General features: G+C 40.2%; 1 pseudogene; it reads left to right on the top strand.

The window, feature by feature from the left end:
- Positions 1-256: 256 nt before the first annotated feature.
- LOC114077982 lies at positions 257-4,241 on the top strand (annotated as a pseudogene).
- The last annotated feature ends 1,759 nt before the right edge of the window (positions 4,242-6,000 follow it).

Below are 6,000 nucleotides of genomic sequence, written 5' to 3'. Positions count from 1 at the left end.
TCTAATTCGTGCTTATGCATATTTTCAGATCATCATGCCTCCACGAAGAGCAGTCAGAGGTTGACCAATCCGAAGAAATGTTGAGGAATAAGAAGTTCCGAATGCACTAGATGTACAACACCAAGGAGAGGTTACAAATGCCAAATTTCGGGAAGCTATCCGGATGTTAACTGAAGTGGTAACCAACCAGGTCGGGCAATAGAGAGGAGCTCGACAAGAAGGGGCTGACACCTCGATAGTTCGTCAGTCTATTAGAATGAATCCTCCTAGTATCACCGGTTCAAGGGCTACTAAGGATCCGAAAAACTTCATGAAAGAGTTGAAGAAGGTGTTTGAGGTTTTTCATATGGTCGATGTTGAGAGGGTTGAATTGGATGCATACCAACTGAAGGGTGTGGCTAGAACCTGGTTTGATCAATGGAAGGATGGTAGAGATGAGGGTGCACCACAACCAAGTTGGGCTTGCTTCGAAGAATCCTTCTTGTGGAGGTTCTTTCCTCGCGAACTGAAGGAAGCCAAGGTGAGGGAGTTCTTTACTTTGAAACAGGACTTCATGAGTGTACTAAGTATAGGTTGAAGTTCACCCAACTATCTCGCTATGCTCCGGAGATGGTAAAAGACATGAGGAGCAGAATGAGTTTGTTTGTTGCCCGGTTAGGTCATGCTTCAAGTAAGGAAGGTAGGGATGCCATGTTGATAGGTGATATGGACATATCCAGGATGATGGTATATGTGTAGCAAGTTGAAGAGGAGAATCTAAAAGACAGAGAAGAGTACCGAAATAAGAAAGCCAAGACTGGGAATGAGTCTAGCAAATAAAAAGGTGGTTCAAGTCGACCACCATTCCAGAAATAGAAGGGCCATGCACCATCATCTTCTAGTGCACCTACGCAAGAAACATAGGTTAGTATAACGGACAGAATTAACAGAATTTCAAGGGTAGACTAGCCCAATACCAAGGTAGTGTGGCAAAAGGAGGTAGTGGAATTTCTGCATGTGGTAGATGTGGTAGAACCCATTTTGGTAGATGTCATGATGGCTAGACAGGTTGTTACAAGTGTGGTCAAGAGGTTCACTTCATGAGAGAGTGGCCCAAGAATAAGCAAGGTGGTGGAAAACCGGGCAATAGAGCCCAATCTTCATCAATTGCTCCACTAGACAGGGCTGCACCTAGAGGAGCCATTTCCGGTACTGGCGGAGGGGCAAACCGTCTCTATGCAATCATTAGCCGCCAAGAGCAAGAGAACTCTCCAGATGTTGTCACGGGTATGATCAAAGTCTTTACTTTTGATGTTTATGCTTTGTTAGACCCAGGAGCAAGTTTATCCTTTATAACTCCTTATGTGGCAAATCAGTTTGAAATTCTTCCTGAAAAGCTTTGTGAACCCTTCTGTGTTTCTACACCTGTTGGGGAGTCTATTCTAGCGGAAAGAGTCTATTGTTATTGTCCTATTTCCATCAATCACAAGAATACCATGACTGATTTGATAGAGTCAGACATGGTGGATTTTGATTTAGTTTTGAGTATGGATTGGCTTCATGCGTGTTATGCATCAATAGATTGCAGAACTCAAGTTGTCAAGTTCCAAAATTCCAAACGAGCAAGTCATAGAGTGGGCTAGTAGTTAAGCAGTGCCTAAGGGTCATTTTATTTCGAACCTTAAGGCGAGAAAGTTAGTTTCTAAGGGATATATCTATCACTTAGTCCGAGTCAATGACTCAAGTGTTGAGGTACCTTCCCTTCAGTGAGTTCCTATAGTCAGTGAGTTTCCAGAAGTCTTTCCTGATGATCTACCTGGAGTCCCTTCTGAAAGGGAGATAGACTTCGGCATAGACGTCATCCCAAATACTCATCCTATCTCTATTCCTCTGTATAGAATGGAACTAGAAGAAATAAAAGATCTAAAGGAGAAATTAAAAGATCTGTAAGATAAAGGTTTCATTCGACAAAGTGTCTCACCTTGGGGCGCTCCGGTATTGTTTGTAAGGAAGAAAGATGGGTCCCTTAGGATGTGTATAGACTACCGTCAGTTGAATAAGATGACCATTAAGAACAAATATCCTCTTCCAAGGATAGATGATCTTTTCAATCAACTTTAGGGTGCTTCTTGTTTTTCCAAGATTGGTGTCAGATCAGGCTATCATCAGTTGAAAGTAAGGGAATGTGATATTCTCAAGACAACTTTTAGAACAAGGTATGGACATTATGAAATTTTGGTTATGTCCTTTGGTTTGACAAATGCACCTGCAGCGTTCATGGATCTTATGAACAGAGTTTTCAAACCTTATTTAGATCTATTTGTCATCGTCTTCATTGATGACATAATGATTTATTCAAGGAATGAAGAAGATCATGATAGTCACCTAAGGATTGTTCTTCAGACGTTGAGAGACAGAGTTGTATGCCAGGTTCTCCAAGTGTGAGTTTTGGCTTAAGTCTGTGGCATTCTTAGGCCACATTATTTCCGGTGAAGGGATTAGAGTTGACACTCAGAAGATTGAGGCAGTTCAGAGTTAGACTAAACCCACATCTCCAACAGATAGACGAAGTTTCTTGGAATTGGCTGGCTATTATAGGAGATTTGTTGAAGAATTCTCATCTATCTCTTCTCCTTTGACCAAGTTTATTTAGAATACAGTCAAGTTTCAATGTTCTGAAGCTTGTGAGAAAAGCTTTCAGGAGTTGAAAAAGTAATTGACTACCACTCCGATTTTGGCCTTACCAAAGGGTACTCAAAGCTTCATGGTGTATTGTAATGCATCAAGAGTGCGCTTGTGCTATGTGTTAATGCAGAATGACAAGGTCATAACTTATGCTTCTAGACAATTTAAAGATCATGAGAAGAATTATCCAACTCATGACTTAGAATTGGCTGTAGTAGTGTTTGCTTTGAAGTTATGGTGTCACTATTTGTATGGTGTTCATGTAGATATATTCATTGATCAGAAGAGCCTCCAATATGTGTTCACTCAGAAAGAGATCAACCTCAGACATAGAAGGTGGTTGGAATTACTCTAGGATTATGATATGAGTATTCATTACCACCCAGGTAAGGCTAATGTTGTTGCTGATGCGTTAAGCAAGTTGTCAATGTGAAGTACTTCCCATGTCGAAGAAGAAAAGAGGGAGTTAGTGAAAGATGTGCACAAACTTGCACGACTGGAAGTCAGACTTATGGACTCCACAAAAGGAGGCATAGTGGTGACCGATGGGGCTGAATCATCATTAGTGTCAGAGGTGAAAGCAAAGCAAGACCAAGACCCTTTATTGCTTGATTTTAAAGTAAGTGTCCATAACCAAAGAGTATTGGCTTTTGAACAAGGGGGAGATGGTTGGTGAAGTACCAAGGCATATTATGTGTTCCTAGGGTGGATGGCTCCAAGAGAGGATCTTGGACGAGGCTCATAGCTCCAGATATTCCATTCATCTGGGTTCCACCAAGATGTACCGCAATTTAAGGAAGGTATATTGGTGGAAAGGCATGAAGAAAGACATAGCTGAGTTTGTTGCCAAGTGTACAAATTGTCAGCAAGTGAAAGTGGAACACCAAAGGCCTGAAGGGTTAGCTCAGAACATAGAACTTCTGGGATGGAAGTAGGAGATGATTAATATGGACTTCATCAAAGACATTCCAAGATCACAAAGGCAACATGATTCTATTTGGGTGATTGCCGACAAAATGACAAAATCAGCCCATTTCTTGCCAGTAGAAACTACTTATTCGGCCAAAGATTATGCAAAGTTGTACCTTCAAGAAGTGGTAAGACTTCATGGAGTTCCAGTCTTCATTATTTTAGATAGAGGTGCACAATTTATTGCATAATTCTGGAAATCCTTCCAGAAAGGTTTAGGTTCAAAGGTGAATTTGAGTACTCCTTTTCATCCTCAGACAGATGGACAAGCAGAACATACTATCCAGACCTTATAAGATATGTTGAGAGCTTGTGTAATCAAATTCAAGAGAAATTGGGATGATCACCTACCTCTCATTGAGTTTTCTTACAATAATAGTTATAATTAGAGTCTCCAAATGGCCCCATATTAAGCTCTTTATGGGAGAAGATTCAAATATCCAATTGGGTGGTTCGGAGTTGGCAAAGTAGGGTTGATAGGGCCAGATTTAGTTCAAGCTATGGAGAAGGTGAAAGTGATTCAAGAAAGGTTAAAGACAACACAAAGTCGCCAAAAGTCCTACACAGATAATAGAAGAAGGCCATTAGAAGTTGAGGTAGATGATTGAGTGTATCTTAAGGTTTCACCTATAAAAGGAGTTATGAGGTTTTTTTAAGAAGGTTAAACATAGTCCCCGATATATTGGACCTTATAGAATTTCCAAGAGAGTGGGCAATGTGGCTTATGAGTTAGAGCTACCCCAAGAGTTAGCAACGGTTCATCTGGTATTCTATATTTCTATGTTTAAGAAGTGCTTGGGTGATCCTTCATTGATAGTACCAACAGAGAATGTAGGGACTAAGGATAGCCTATCCTATGAAGATGTTTCGGTTCAGATTTTTGGTCGTCAAGTTCGCAAATTAAGAACAAAGGAAGATGCTTCAGTCAAGGTCCTTTGAAGGAACCAATTCGTAGAAGAAGCAACTTGGGAAGCTGAGGAGGATGTTATTACTTGCTTTTGTTGTTGAGTGTTGAAATGATGTTACTACCCTTAGCTTAGAGAAAGAATTCTCATTCGAGGATGAATGTTCCCAAGGGGAAGATATTATAACATCTCGTATTCTAGAATTAACTAAAGTTAAGCTAAGAAAAACAAGAATAATCAAATTTGTAAATAAGTAAGGAAATCTAGAAAATTTCCAGATTTCAAAAGTGAGTTTTGGTTATTTTCAAACGGCCATAGCTTCCAGCTCCAGAAGACCTTGGATGAGTTCTATTAATGGATGGAAATCTCGTTAGAATATCTTTCCAACGATGCCAAGTTTGCGAAATTCCGAGGTTGTATAAGGGAGATATGACTTCCGGAAGTTGGGCTGTCATGCAGAGGGAAACCTAACCCGGATTTTTGTATGGGCAAAGCTGACTTTTAATCCTATTAATTCCTAATTAGTTTTAAGGTTATTTAGGGGTAAAGAATAAGTCCCAAATCAGTTTTTAAAAGTTTTGGAAACTCTTAGGGCTCGGGAGAAAATGAGAGAAGAAGCGAAAACCAAGAATCATCCAAGAACATTGCGTGGTTTTCGTCGGGGGTGATCCCTATCAAGCTATGTGAGATCATTCGGTGTTGGATCCTTTCACACACCCTCCAACTTGATTCATTACAGCGATTTAGAGTTGTTTGAAAGTAAATCTTAAAGTTCTTGATGAAAAGTTTGAAGTTCTTGTTGGTTGAAGCGTAGTTGATCTCTAGTAGTTTTGATTCTTGTCTTCTGACTGTTTTCGGGTCAAAACTATTGAGTAATGAGTTATTTAGGTATCCTAAGTGTTTGGGGTGGGACCCGTTGAAGTTTAGAGGAGTTAGAATTGAAAATCAGAGAAGAAAAGTCGGAATTCGCGTTTGACAAGCCCTGGGCGCTGCGCCTGCCAGAGCCCCTCAAGAAAAAATCGTCCGTCAGGCCCTGGCGCGCCGCGCCAGCCAGAGCACCTGAGGATAGCCTCTGTCTGTTAGGCTTTGGCGCTTCGCCTCTCATAGCGCCAAAACCCTCTGGAGACCCCGTTCTTTCCCTATCTTTTTGTATTAGTTCCTAAGTGATGTAACTCTCTTTCCTAGTTGATTCCAACAGTCTAGAGTATATTTCAATATCATGAAATTATCCATAAACATGAGATCATGATCCTTGAATCCATAATTCAATTCAAGGGAAGCTAAGATCAAAGTCAAAGAAGTTAAGAATCAAAGTTTAAAAGTTAAGAAGCAATTCAAAGTGAGTTCTTAAAGTTTTCAAAGAGTCTTAAACAATCATTTTAACTTTGTTTTAGGGCTCAAGCTACAAGTTGATCTAAGAGTAAAGAGTTCAGTAAACATCTCAAAGACTATAAGGTAACTA

The sequence above is a fragment of the Solanum pennellii genome, chromosome 7 (genome assembly GCF_001406875.1).
Source record: "Solanum pennellii chromosome 7, SPENNV200".
NCBI classification, from domain to species: Eukaryota; Viridiplantae; Streptophyta; class Magnoliopsida; order Solanales; family Solanaceae; genus Solanum; species Solanum pennellii.
This window is presented reverse-complemented; position numbering and strand designations above follow the sequence as displayed.